The sequence below is a fragment of the Eriocheir sinensis genome, chromosome 40 (assembly GCF_024679095.1).
Source record: "Eriocheir sinensis breed Jianghai 21 chromosome 40, ASM2467909v1, whole genome shotgun sequence".
In the NCBI taxonomy this organism is placed as follows: Eukaryota; Metazoa; Arthropoda; class Malacostraca; order Decapoda; family Varunidae; genus Eriocheir; species Eriocheir sinensis.
In genome coordinates, this window is record NC_066548.1 from 1,604,092 (window position 1) to 1,619,238 (window position 15,147).

The following is a 15,147-nucleotide window of genomic DNA, read 5'->3' on the forward strand; positions in this document are numbered from 1 at the left end:
AATTTCCATCTGCTCCGCGCGCCGAGAATATTCAAGGCCCGTGTTTGTGGCCCAGAAGAGATGCACGACTCCCCTCGCCCCGGCGCTATTTGTCTCTTGATTTAGGTATTTGCTTATTGATCTGGTCTATGTATGTATTGGCAGTGGTGTAGTTCTTTCCTCTCTTCACTGAGTATATAGAAAAGATGATGATGAAAGGTATGACAGTATAATTAACGATATTGTGAAATTATGAGGGTGGTTTTATGTGTATGTGAACGATGGGAGATTCAGTAACTTCTCTACTACTACTACTACTACTACCACTACTACTACTACTACCACTATTACTACTACTATAACGATCACCACCTCCACAACAACAACAGCAACGATAACAACAAAAATAATCTCAAAATCCTTTCTTCTAATACAACAGAGAGACAATATAAGAGAGAAAGAAAGAGAGAGACAGACAGAGAGACAGACAGAGAAACACACACACGCACACTCACACACAGACCCCCCTACCACCACCACCACCACACACGCACTGACACACACAAGAGGAGCAACACACGAACACTTAAGAGAGATCGGCCCAGAGATCCCAAACACGCCTTATCTTCATGAACGCATCCCGTCACTTAACGCGCGCCGGCAAAAACGTCGCAGAAAAGCCGAACCAAAGCCCCGCCTAAGCAAATCACACAACGGAGAAGGAAAACGTTAAGCAGCGCAGCCCACCCATGCATGCGGACCCTTGCTTACAGACGGACAGACAGAGGGACGTTGACAACACTACATAGCGACAGGCAGTGCTGGTCGCCGTCAGGAGGGAGAGGACTCATGGATGATGCAGACGGAGGAGGAGAAGGAGGAGAACGAGGAAGAGAAGATGGAAGAGGAAGAAAAGGGAATGGAAAAGAGTTAGGAAGAGGAGAGAAGAGAAGGTGGGGGAGAGGAAAAGGAGGAGAACTGTAGATGAACGAGATGAGTGAGGAGAAGGAAGTGAGTAGAAGGGGAAGAAGCAGGATGAGAAGGCGTTAAGGAGAGAGAGAGAAGGAGGAGGAGGAAGAGGAGGAGGCACAGAAGGGGTGAGGGAAGGTGGGGGCGAGGGTGGCAGTAATGCGTCTTTTTACCGCCCTCCCTCAGTCCAAATTGCCATTATCTCTTTGCGGGCGATGCGGCGAGGGGTTATCTCTGAGGCCGGGCTGATAGCGGTCACAGAAATACAAAGAAAAACAGAGTGGGGGCGGCGCTGCTTAGGGGGCGGCCGCGGGTGTCCCTTTTTAACGCCCTGGCATCACCGTGATTGTGTTTGTCTTGTTTCATCTCCCGCGCGCCCAGGTGTTTGATCTCGGCCAAGTGGCGTTATCGGCAGCCCGCGGGATGCTATCAGGGAGTGGTCGGGGACGCCGGCGACTATTCTGCAGGAGTTTTATTTGGTGTGTTTGATTAATGGCCACACGCAGGACGGCATGGCTCTCCTCCTCACCCCCTCCCTCACCCCCACCTCTCAGGCTCCCTCCCCTCGAGTGGCCGGCCGGGAGGGGGTCACAGGCCGGGGTTCAGCGCGGCCGCTCCTTGGGATGGGCGGCGTGTTGCGGCTGCCTTGGTCTCGCTATTAATAAAGCCAATGTCCATGCCAGGAATCGACGGGCAATGAATGTGAGCACTTGTTTATTCGACGCCTTCGACATCTTGCCAGGCCGGGCATTACGCCGCTCACTCATCCATTGATCTTCGCTGCACATCCTCGGCGCAACACTCCAGCTGTACATGTTAACACCATTTGTATCTTTTCCCGGCGCATTGCCTTGCAAATAATGCAATTACGTCGTGCCATATACGCGCGCTGTTGGTCAAGGATATACAGACCTTACGCCAACTTTAGGCATTCGGGTACACGTGATCCTCATGATGAGAATTAAACCCATAACTCCCAGGCCACGACCACTCCGGCCCACGCCCCCTGCCCCGCCCCAGCCTCGCCTTAACATGCACTCCCTTCACCCCAGCGTGGGCCACAGTCATCCCCCAACAAGCTTGCCTCCTCTCAGCCATGCATTTATTTCGTGTTTCTAATGTAGTTCCCAGCGTTCCCATTCCCCGTGTTCCCGTAGCAGCCCCCCAGCCTCCCTCTCCTCGCTGCCCCATCCTCCCCAGCCTCCCTCTCCTCGCCAGGCTGCACGGGAAGGCCTATACCCGTGCCGGCGAGGGTGGCGCCTTAATGTGACATGAAAGAAGTGGCGGAGAGGGACGCCTCCTGCCCGAGGTCAGGTTACGGAAGACGCCAACAGACTCCTTCCCGGCGTCACAGTACACCTGGCTCGAGACACGACACCTGAGACAGCCACTTACACCAGTCACCTTAGCCTCGGCCTCCGCCCCGTGTCACGCACCTTGCAGGACCTCACCCACACACCCTCACCCCTTTACACCCCCTCACATAACCACACCCGCACAGCCCCTAACACTCACCCTCATCACCCAGTCTTCCCTGACCCCCCCCCTTCACCCACCATCACCCAGTCACCCCCAATAAGTCCCCCGAACATCCAGCATCACCCACCCTCCGCCACGCCGCGCCCCCACCAGACACACCCTGTACGCGAGATTATTTTCCATGTTTATCCTAAGAAGGTTGTGTAAATATGGTGTGGGGAGCCTTCCCTTCATTGCCTGACACGCATCCCTTGAAATCTGGCTGTGGAGGAAGGAAGGAGAGGGGGAGAGGAATAGGGGTGAGGGGGGGGGTTGAATGGAGGGCCGCCGGAGTGGTGTTGATGCACGCTGTAATAAGAGTTCTGGTAAAGTCCACATCGGACCTTGTACATGACACTTAGAGCACTCCAACTACCTGCCCCGGGAACCCAGGTAGTCCTAAGCCGCAGCCTCCCGCCGGCCCGCCAGCCCCTGTGGAGGTGTTGTCCAGGGGCGAGATTGGGGCAGCCTGAGACAAGAGGTGCGTCTGGCGGCCAGCGCGGCGGCGGCGGCGGGCCAAGGAGGCGGCTCGTATGGGTTAAGAAAGAGGGATGAGCCGGCCGGGACAACCTTTTTTTTCTATACTTTATTTCTCGTCCGGTCCGCCGCGCCAGAAACATTCCTTTTACTTAGCGACTCAGGACTGTGACAGCAATGCGCGCACGCCGAGGGACGCGTGCAGCTGCTTCTTGAATTATGAATTATTTACGTTAATATAGGCAAAATTACTGCACTATTTACATGCCTCATTATTAATAAAAATGTGTGTGGAGAGAAGGCTGTATAGCCACGCTCGGCCTAGGCACGACCCTCGGCGGATCCTGATGGCGAGGAGGTCGTCACAACAAGTTCGTGTCCTTGGTCCGTCACCGTCCGGGGAAGGTTGGACACGAGTGGCTTATTTTTCCTCCACTTTCCAGTCTCGTTCAGATATAAATAACCTCAAAGTCCCGCGCCCCTCCAGGCTGTCTACTTCCCGACGCTTGCCACAGGCCCGCCAGTGCCGCCGCCCCACCCCCCTCCCTCCGTGGATAAGCCCGACACTGCCACCTTCGCCCTGGCCGCCGCTGCATCCTGGACACACGCCGGCCAGCACGGGGCGGCGCGGGCGTGGCTCACCTCTTTAGTGGGAGCCAAGTGGAGTCTCGAGATGATTTATTACGTATAATGTAAACACCGGATTCCTGGAGTGCCATAAACCAGGACGATTTGGCGGAGGAATCTCAGCCTAAACGTCGGCCGCTCCAAGGCAGATCCGATCCTCCCAAAACGGCTTAAAACCCCATTTAGGAATGACGATGTGAGCCCCGCGTAATGAAAAACTGTGTGTGGAAATAAATCAGGAGTTACTCTACTAAACGTCATGTTGTATCGAGGGAGGATACCGTACACGTTCTTGACGCTCCTGAGTGCCCCGTCGTCCATTAGGCGCTCCGTGGGCGACGCAACGATGACCCGCGGAGATGTTTATTGGTCACCGCCTCGCCAGGACCTGAGTAGACCCACAGAACCCGGCCATCACCTGCACCATAGGGAAAACAAGAGGGAAACTAACACTGAACGCAGAAAATGTACACTTTACTAACTGAATCCCCTTACTAGAGTGACAAAGTAGACTCACAGAACCCGGCCATCACCTGCACCATAGGGAAAACAAGAGGGAAACTAATACTGAACGCAGAAAACTTACACTAAACCAACTGAATCCGCTTAATAGAGTGACAAAGTAGACTCACAGATCGACGAGAGGAAAAGAAGAATAAACAAACACTGCAGAAAAGAATGTAAGTAAAAAAAACATTAGTCTATACTAGAACGTGCACTAAACTTTACTAGAACGTGCATTAAACCAACTGAATCCGTTTACTTGAGCGACAAAATAGACACTCCCGCAAAGCCAACAAGAGGAACAAGAAAACAAATTAACTCCGAGAAAAAAAAATGTACCTAAAAAAACATCCCAATCTTTATGAGAGCGTGCGCTAGACTATCTAAATCCGCTTCTCTGAGCAACATAGTAGACAGACTCACGAAGCAACGACAAGAAAAAGACAAAAGAAACTCACACACAAAAAAAAGAATGTAAGGAAAGCAAGGAAGGCTATCATTGAACGCAGAAATTTTACACTTAAACAAACTAAATCAACGTCTTAGAGTGTGAAAATAAAGCGACTCACGAAACCACAAGAATAAAGAAAAACAGAAACTCGCGCCAAAAAGAAAAGAATGTAAGGAAAGCAAGGAAGGCTGTCACTCAACGCAGAAATCTTACACTTAACTAACTACATCCGCGTCTTAGAGTGTGAAAATAAAGCGACTCACGAAACCACAAGAATAAAGAAAAACAGAAACTCGCGCCAAAAAGAAAATAATGTAAGGAAAGCAAGGAAGGCTATCATTGAACGCAGAAATCTTACACTTAACTAACTAAATCAACGTCTTAGAATGAGAAAATAAAGCGACTCACGAAACCACAAGAATAAAGAAAAACAGAAACTCGCGCCAAAAAGAAAAGAATTTAAGGAAAGCAAGGAAGGCTGCCATTGAACTCAGAAATCTTACACTTAACTAACTACATCCGCGTCTTAGAGTGAGAAAATAAACCGACTCACTGAATGACGAAGAGACGAACAGGAAAAAAAACTCACACCGCTAAAAGGAATGCACCATCAACACCACCATCACCACCACCATCATCACCACGTTAAGTACCTTCACCACCACCATCCCCACCACCACAACACGGATCGTCATCACCACCACCACCATCATCATCACCACGTTAAGTACCTTCATCTCCACCACGTACGCAATTAAAAAAAACATCTAAAACCTTTACGAGGGGGAACACATGTGCCGAATGCGTCTCCGCTAAACACCAGAAGCGATGGACTGACTCACGGCATGACTGACGCGCCTCCCCTCCGCTCAGGCACGACGGGGCAGTCATTATACGAAGACGCTTTCTTCTACACGTCAGAATTGAGGTCAAACGCGTCCCCATCACCGTTGCGAGATTATCGTACTCTGAGCATAGCATTAACAAGCTTCTCCGCCATAAAACTCACCAGGAAACCGGAATAATAAACCATTTCAATTATAAATACAAATAAATCTCGTTGTTGTAGCCCAGGAAACAGTTTTTGGACGGAAATCAGGATATATGAGAAACTTTAGTACGACAGCCTGGCAACGTTGGTCCCCATGAGTGCTTCTTAACGTTCATGATATAGAAACGTTGTCATACTACCACCAGGCATTCACAGACGCCTCCTTCTCTTGCATTAATCACTTCTTAATGTCAAATATAAGGTTAAACGCGTCCATATAGGTGTTTCTGTACGTTCACGACGCAGAAGATTTGTCATTCTACCACCAGGCATTCACAGACGCTTCCTTCTCTTGCATTAATCACTTCTTAATGTCAAATATAAGGTTGAACGCGTCCATATAGGTGTTTCTGCACGTTCACGACGCAGAAGCTTTGTCATTCTACCACCAAGCATTCACAAACGTTCCTTCTCTCACATCAATCACTTCTAAAAGTCAAAAGGGAAGTTAAACGCGTCCCATGAGTGTTTCTTTACGTTCACGACCCAGAAACTTTGTCATACTACCACCAGAGTCATGAAACTACCCATGGAAATGCCCACAAATCCCACGAAAGCCTTGTTAGATGTATGAGCTCGGGCGACGAATGGTTTAGGGAGAACACGACCCCAGGCTCTCAGCGCGGCGGCCCGTTATCACTGCGATCCAGAATTCCCCAAATAATAAGATGAGACCGCCATTAATTTATAGGATCACCCGGGGTCGCTATGTCCTGGTGGAGCCGCGGGAAGACTATGAGGAAGATGCGCTGAGGGCAAAAGAAAACAGCTGACCCGTTATCATAGAGATTCTAAATACCTTAACTAATAGGCTGAAACCATTACTGATTGTCTGGGTCGTCTTCAGGAGTTATACCAGTCCTGCTTGAGGGTGTTCTGGGGTGGGTCTCTATGCCTCCAAGAACATTAGAGTCTACAAGCTAAACAAAAACAGCTGACCTTATCACTGCGATCCAAAATATCTTTATCTAATAGGCTGAAACCGATATTAATTGCCTGGGTCATCTAAATCAGCTAAATCTAAATCGCTTTCAAGAGAAGGGTATCTGGACACCTCTCCTCCCGAAACTAACGTCTCTTTCGGCCACCTCTTTAGATTCTTTTTGTGAGCAGCGAGTAGCGGGCTTTTTTTTATTATTGTTTACTTTTTTTGTGCCCTTGAGCTGTCTCCTTTGTTGTAAAAAAAAAATACATGTCCTATTTTGGGTTTGTTTGGGATCTCTGTGTCTCCAAGAACGTCCATATCTTCAGGCAACGCTAAATTAACTGCCCTGTTATCACTAGTATCCAAAATTACCGAAATAATAAAATCAGATCCCTATTCATGTACTGGGCCATATACATCAGCTATATATGTCCTATTTTTGGTTTGTTTGGGATCTATGTGTCTCCAAGAACGTCCATATCTTCAGGCAACTCTAAACTTACTGACCTGTTATCGCCATATCCAAAATGACCGAAATAATAAAATCAGATCACTATTCATGTACTGGGTCATATACATCAGCTATACATGTCCTATTTTGGGTTTGTTTGGGATCTATGTGTCTCCAAGAACGTCCATATCTTCAGGCAACTCTAAACTGACTGACCTGTTATCACTATTATCCAAAATGACCGAAATAAAAAGATCAGATCACTATTCATGTATTGGGTCATATACATCAGCTATGCATGTCCTGTTTGGGGTTTGTTTGCGATCCATGTGTCTCCAAGAACGTCCATATCTTCAGGCAACGCTAAATTGACTGCCCTGTTATCACTAGTATCCAAAATGACCGAAATAAAAAGATCGGATCACTATTCATGTACTGGGCCATATAAATCAGCTCTATACATGTGATCTTCGTTGTTTCTGGGCCTTCAAGAACGTCCATATCTTCAGGCAACACTAAATTGACTGCCCTGTTATCACTAGTATCCAAAATTACCGAAATAATAAGATCTTGATCACTCTATACATGTACTGGGCCATATAAATCAGCTCTATACATGTGATCTTCGGGGTTTCTGAGCCTTCAAGAACATCCGTGTCTCCAGGCAACACTAAATTGTCTGCCCTGTTATCACAACTATCCAAAATACACTAAGCAAAACGAATGACCACCAGGAATGTATTGGAGCATCTTAATCACCTATATATGTCCTGTTTAAGTAATGCTCGGGGTTTCTGAGCCACCAAGAACATCCATGTCTTCAGGCAAAACGAATTACCTGAGCTGTTATCACTATTATCCAAAATACCCGAAATAACAAATGAGACCACCATTAATTTATTGGGCCACCTTAATCAGCTATATACGTCTTGTTTGAGTGACGTGAGAGATCCTTGTAGCGTCTAGAACATCGGTATATATAATTCAAGCAACATTGGATGACATTTTATCACTATTACACAAAATACCCAAATTTCTATGATGAGGACTCTCTTAATTTATTGGGCCATCATAATCAGCTATATACGCCTTGTTTGAGTGACGTGAGAGATCCTTGTAACTTCTAGAACATTGATATCTTTAATTAAAGCAACATTGGATGACATTTTATCACTATTACACAAAATACCCAAATTTCTATGATGAGGACTCTCTTAATTTATTGGGCCATCATAATCAGCTATATACGTCTTGCTTGAGTGACGTAGGAGATCCTTGTAGCGTCTAAAACATCAATATCTTCAATCAAAACAAAATTAGCTGACCTGTTATCACTGTTATCCAAAATACCCGAAATAGCAAATGAGACCACCGTTAATTTATTGGGGCATCTTAATCAGCTATGTATGTCCTGTTGGTACGCTGCGTGGAGCAAAACAAAATCAGACCTATTACCACTATCACACAAAATACCCCAAATTCTAAGATGAGGCCTCTGTTAATTTATTGGGCCAACTTAATCAGCCATATATGTCCCTTTGGTACGCTGCGTGGAGGTCTCTTGAAGGCCACGAACAGGATCCTCTTCTAGCAAATCTACAATTCCTCTCCTGACATCACCGATCCATCATATCCAAAATAACAGGATCCGACCGTCATTACTTTATTGGGTCGTTAAGGGCAGCTACGTCGTGTTTGTGGCTGCGTGGAGGTCTCTTGAAGGCCACGAACAGGATCCTCTTCTAGCAAATCTACAATTCCTCTTCTGGCATCACCGATCCATCATACCCAAAATAACAAGATGCGACCGTCATTACTTCATTGGGTCGTTAAGGGCAGCTACGTCCTGGTTGTGGCTACGCGGAGGTCCCCCTGAAGACTGCGAGCGACTGAGTGATTGACTGGCGCTAAGAACATAAACGTCTTCAAGCAAAACGGCTATTACTGCTATCGAAAATGCCCCTAATGCGATACCATGATCAATTTACCGCATCATCCGAGCCAGCAACGTCCTGTCTGTGGCGGCGTGGAGTCCCTTGAAGACTATGAATGAGGGAATGGCGCAAAGATCATAAACGTCTGCAAGCAAATCGATTATGACCATCAGAAATCCCCTTATGGATAATATGATACCATTATTATTTTACTACGTCATCTAGGTCAAATACGCGCCATTAAAGTCTACTAGGAGGTCTCTGGGAGGCAGTGAGTGAGTGAGTGCCGCCAAGGACATAACTCTCTTCAAGCAAAACGATTAATACTATCAGAAATGCCCTTACAGTGATACCATTATTAATTTACTACATCATCTAGGTCAAATACGTGTCATTAGAGTCTATTAGGAGGTCTCTGGGAGGCAGTGAATGTTTGAGCGGCGCAAAATTATAAAAAGACTTTCAGCTAAACAATTATAACTATCAGAAATGCCCTTACAGTGATACCATTATTAATTTGCTACATCATCTAGGCCAAATACGTGTCATGAGTCTACTAGGAGGTCTCTGGGAGGCAGTGAGTGTGTGAGTGGCGCAAAACTCATAAAATACTTAAAACAAAACAGTTATTACTACCAGAACTGCCTTTAAGGTGATACCATTATGAATTTACTACATCATCTAGGCCAAATACGTGTCATTAGGGGCTACGTGGAGGTCTCAGGGAGGCAGTGAGTAAGTGAGTGCCGCCAAGGACATAAACTTCCTCAAGCAAAACTAAAATTCAGTTTATGAGCACTCTGCATCTTGTTGTTGTTGGGTCGAGCCTCTGAGCCATGACGAAGAGCGTTACTTGTGCTACAGTTTATGGCCACTCAAGCATCAAAGGAACACTTGTGAATTGATTGATGGAAAGACAAATTTTGGTATTACAAGACACTTTTGGTTCTCATATCAGCTATTTCTAAAGGTCAAAGAGGGGGTCAGTCGGGTTCTAATGAGTGTTTCTTCAGGTTCATGGTACAGAAGAAGGGTCAAACTACCACCAGGGTCATAAAACTACTCCTGGAAATCCCCACAGCTCCTACGAAAGCCTTGTCAAATAGGTGTTCCTGGGCGGTGAAATGTCTTATACGACCCAAGGACTCCAGAATCCGGCTCGGCCCTTCACGTCCCCGTCCCGAGATAAACTCTACGGGGTTGATATGCTGAGTTCCAATAGACTCACACACTCACACATCCATTCAATCATTCACCCACTTACTTAAGTCACCCACGTATCCCTATAGTTACAGGTACACAGTGAAGATATAAATAGAAAAACTTAAGCCTTGAACTCCTTTTCTTCTTTCTCTTCTGCTTTGTTATCTTCCTTTTATCTTATTCTTTCACTCTTCCCTATTATTTTTCCGCTCCTCTTGTCCTATTTTTCCTCCTCCTCCTCCTCCTCCTCCTTCTAAAAGTTCTTCCCTTTCTCATCTAACTATACTCCTCATCATTTTAATCCTCCTCCTCTTCCTTCTCCTTCCCCTCCTCCTCCTTCTCCTCCTCCTCCTCCTCCTCCTAAACTTTCTTCTCTTCCTCATCTTGCTGTACTTCTCATCCTTTTAATCCTCTTCCTCTTCCTTCTCCTCCTCCTCCTCCTCCTCCTTCACTCTTCCTCACGCCTAAAACACTCCATACATCCCTTTACTTCCCCTAATGTCCCTTAATGTATACCTGCGCCCCTTAACCCCTTCCATCCTCCTTCCCCTCTCTTTCCCCTCTCTCTACCCTACCCCCCTTCCTTCCTCCTTCCCCTTTCCCTCTCCCTCTCTACCCTCCCCCTTCCCCCTCCCTCCCGCTGCTCCCAGACTCAGCATACTTTCATGGCCAATTAAGCTTCGAGCGGAAATAGCTTGGCAATTTCCACTCAGCTCCTCGTGCTGCTTAATGTTATTTTACGGACAATTACCATACGAGAGGCCTTCCGTGTGTGGGGGGGAGGGGAGGGGAGGAGGGGGTTATGTGTAAGGGGGAAGAGAGGGGTTGTGTGGGGGGAGAGGGAGGGATTGTGTGTGGGAAGCGTTGTGTGTTGGGATTTGTGTGTGTGTGTGTGTGTGTGTGTGTGTGTGTGTGTGTGTGTGTGTGTGTGTGTGTACGCGCCCATCTTTTCTCTTTCCCCTTCTCATTCCTCTTCTTTTTCCTTCCTCTGTATTCTAAATAAATCATCTTCTCTCCCCTTCCCTTCTCTTTCCACTCCTTTCCTTCCCTTCCTTTCCTTCCCTTCTCTTTCCTTCTCTTTTCTTTTCTTCTCTCAAACTCTCCCTCTCTCTAATCTTTCTGTCCCTTGATATCTCCTCCCCTGCCCTCATCTCGTATCTCCTCGGTCCATCATAGGAGAGCTGCCGCGTCACTCACCTCCCCGCCGTGGCCACGTTGAGAACGGCCTTCCTATACAGTAATGGGGGAAAGGTATATATAGAGGGAGGGAAGGACGGAGGGAGGGAGGTGGCAGGCGCAGAGGGGCATTTGGCTAGGAAGGCTGAAGGGGCATTTAGCTAGGTAGGTAGAGGGGCTATAGTTTATATTTGTTGTTATTATTATTATTATTGTTATTGTGGTTGTTTTTGTTATTATTTATTACCCATTTCATTGTGTTTTCTTGCTTTTTTGTTATTTTTTATTTATTTTTGTTCAGCGTTTTTGTTTTGTTTTTCTCTTAATTCTTTCTTTTTTTTTCTTTGTTTTTTTTTTCGCTCTTCGTCCAGACACATCCCTCCCTCTCTTTCTCTCTCCTTCTCCCTCATCTTTCTCTCCCTCCTTCCTTCCTTCTTTCTCTCTCTTTCTTCCTCACCTACATACCTTTCCTCTCTCTCTCATCTCTTCTTTCCTCTCCCTAATCAGTTCCTCCAATCTCAAAGTCCAGCCGTCCTCCTCCTCCTCTTCTTCCTCCTCCTTCCCTACCTGACCATCTTTTTCCTCCATCTCTACCCCCTCCTCCTCCTGCTCCTCCCCCATATCTTTCTCTCCCTTTCTATACCTCCATCTTGCTTTTCATCTCTCCCTCCCTAAACTTCTCTAATTCCTCTTCTCTCTTCCTTCCTTTGCTCATCTCTCCTCCTGTTCTTCTAAATACATGTCTTAGTGCCAGCATCCCTCATCTCCTCATCCCAGCATCTCCTTCAATAATTTTATCTTTCGTTGTCTCTTCGTCTTAAACTCATTTTTTTCTTCTCTCTCTCTCCCTGTTTCTTCCTTCCATTCTATATATCTCTCTCTCTTTCCCTCCCTTTCATCACTCCATTGTCCCATATCTCTGTCTCACTTCTTATATAATTAAGGAGTGAAATGCAGGCTGTCAGTTCCCACATAATTATATAGTCCTTCTAAATTTAGGTAAAAGGCAATGGAAAAAAAGATATGAAAAGTGTAAGGAAGATTGATACATAGAATAGTGATGTTAGAGCTTATTAACAGTGTAGGAGAGAGAAAGAAAGTTAGAGAATGATGTTAGGAGAAAAATTACCAAATGTCACTTCTCACATCAAACCCTTAATCAAGCGTGCGAAGTGAAAGTACAGGAACGTGTATTAATGACGAGATAAATGATGATTAATACCTGGATGGGTGAGGCTGTGGCGGCGTGGTGATGATGGTGATGGTTGATGGTGGTTGATGGTCCAAGGCTATCAACGCTTCCTGATAAACACCGACCCACCGCGAGACGAGAGAGAGAGAGCGCGCCGATTGAACAAAGCGTAACCTGGAGGAGAGGAAGAAGAGAGAGACAGATAAGAGGGTGAGATTTGCAGCGGAAATGACAGAATAACGAAAACACAACATAAACAGATAGAGAAAAGGTGGCGGGGGGGCGGGGGAGGAGTAGGAGAGAGTGAGAAAGAGAGAAACTTAGAGAACATGAAATTATAGAAAGAAAAAGGAAAAGAAAAGGAAAGAAGAGAGAAAAATAAGAAAAAAGAACATATGAAAAAAGGAAAAAGAAAAAGAAGAGAAAAAAAGAGAATAACAGAGAGAGAGAGAGAGAGAGAGAGAGAGAGAGAGAGAGAGAGAGAGAGAGAGAGAGAGAGAGAGAGAGAGAGAGAGAGAGAGAGAGAGAGAGAGAGAGAGAGAGAGAGAGAGAGAGAGAGAGAGAGAGAGAGAGAGAGGAGAAAACATGATATTATAGAAAAAAAAGAAAAAAGGAAAAGAAAAGGAAAGAAAAAAGGAAAAGAAGAGAAAAAAAGAGAATAACAGAGAGAGAGAGAGAGAGAGAGAGAGAGAGAGAGAGAGAGAGAGAGAGAGAGAGAGAGAGAGAGAGAGAGAGAGAGAGAGAGAGAGAGAGAGAGAGAGAGAGAGAGAGAGAGAGATGTATGGGCGTGATGCAAGATGGATGATAATTACAGCCTCTCTATTTTATTCCCGACGTCCCCCTCGAGGCTCGGTTATTTGATACGTATATATAACCAGACACTTCACCCTGCCCCAGCGTTGCCAAACTGTCGTACTCTGAACACTGCATTAATTATTTTTAAGACTTAAACTCTCGTACTTACACAAATAACGACAGAAAATTAAAGTTATCGCAAAAACGGTTTAATATTGATGTTTTTTCATTTATTTTCGCTTTAGCTATCGGTCAGAAACTACGATAATAAAGTGCGCTGAGTACGATAACTTGGCAACGCTGCCCTGCCCTCTCCTGACCCATGCATGTTCCAGGGAGTTAAATGTAGCTTTTGACACACAGCCACGTTCAGTAACAAAGGGTGGGGCGTGCTGTTCTGTTTTTTTTTTTTTTGTATCCCTACGTACTTTAACATAGAGCGGTTCGTTTCCTCATTCTGTAAGGCTAAGTGACGATTTATCTCGTTTTTCTTCTTTTTCAACTTATTTCCTCAACCTGGTAGCAGCGACAGGCCGAATTTGTGGCTTTACCGTGTTGCAGCGACGGGCCAAATTTGTGGCTGTACCGTCTAGCAGCGACGGGCCAAGTTTGTGGCGTTGCCGTGTAGCAGCGACGGGCCAAATTTGTGGCTTTACCGTGTAGCAGCGACGGGCCAAATTTGTGGCTTTACCGTGTAGCAGCGACGGGCCAAATTTGTGGCTTTACCGTGTAGCAGCGACGGGCCAATTTTGTGGCTTTACCGTGTAGCAGCGACGGGCCAAATTTGTGGCTTTACCGTCTAGCAGCGACGGGCCAAGTTTGTGGCTTTACCGTGTAGCAGCGACGGGCCAATTTTGTGGCTTTACCGTGTAGCAGCGACGGGCCAAGTTTGTGGCTTTACCGTCTAGCAGCGACGGGCCAAGTTTGTGGCTTTGCCGTGTAGCAGCGACGGGACAAATTTGTGGCTTTACCGTGTAGCAGCGACGGGCCAAATTTGTGCCATGATTTAAACCCCCCAAAATAGATGATACATAAACTGATCACAAATGCTTCGATATGTATTATGAAATGGTTTGTGTGAGTGATGATTTTTTCTCATTTTTCTCGCTTAGAGGGACCGTTAAGAAACATGATCCCCGCTGTTAACTCCTGTTCATTCTGTCCGACTTTTATTTTACTTTTTTTTATATTTTACTCTTCTTTCTTCTTTTTCTTACTTATCTTCTATTTTTCTTAACTTTCTCTCTTTGTCTTTTTCTCCTCCTCCTCATCCTCATCCTCATCCTCCTCCTCCTCATCATCATCATCATCATCCCAGAAACATATATTTTTTTATGCTAAACAGTACTTCTTCAGAACCTCTCGCCGTGGGTTAAAGTTCCTTCAGTTATAGAACGCAAGAAAACAACAATATAACAATTTTTAACAGTCTGCGTGGCGTACCAGAGAGAGAGAGAGAGAGAGAGAGAGAGAGAGAGAGAGAGAGAGAGAGAGAGAGAGAATCCCTGGAGGACTGCGGGCAATTTCTCACTTAGCCGGCCGTGATGTAGCGCTGGCCGATATCACAATCATTTATTAGTGCTCACGATGATGATTTATTCCCCAGATCCGGCCGCCCGATAGTGGTCATGATTTACAAGCGGGAAACGTTCGCATTAACACACACACACACACACACACACACACACACACACACACACACGGACGCACGCACACGCCTCGCTGGTTAACTTGCTGACTAGAAGATTACTAAATTACTACGTTTTTCCGCTAAGTCTGAACAGCGCACGCGTCGCGGGTGGACGCCTCTGTGACAGGTGTTGAGCTACGTGTTACCTACGCCGCGGACGCACGCACGCACGCACGAGCCAGGGATTGCGTTGTCTTAGCGAGCG

General features: G+C 46.3%; 1 protein-coding gene across 2 annotated transcripts in view; it reads left to right on the forward strand.

Moving 5' to 3' along the window:
* The window catches only part of LOC127009165 (GATA-binding factor C-like), a 97,856-nt gene that overhangs the window by 39,427 nt on the left and 43,282 nt on the right, over positions 1-15,147 (forward strand). The window lies entirely within an intron of this gene.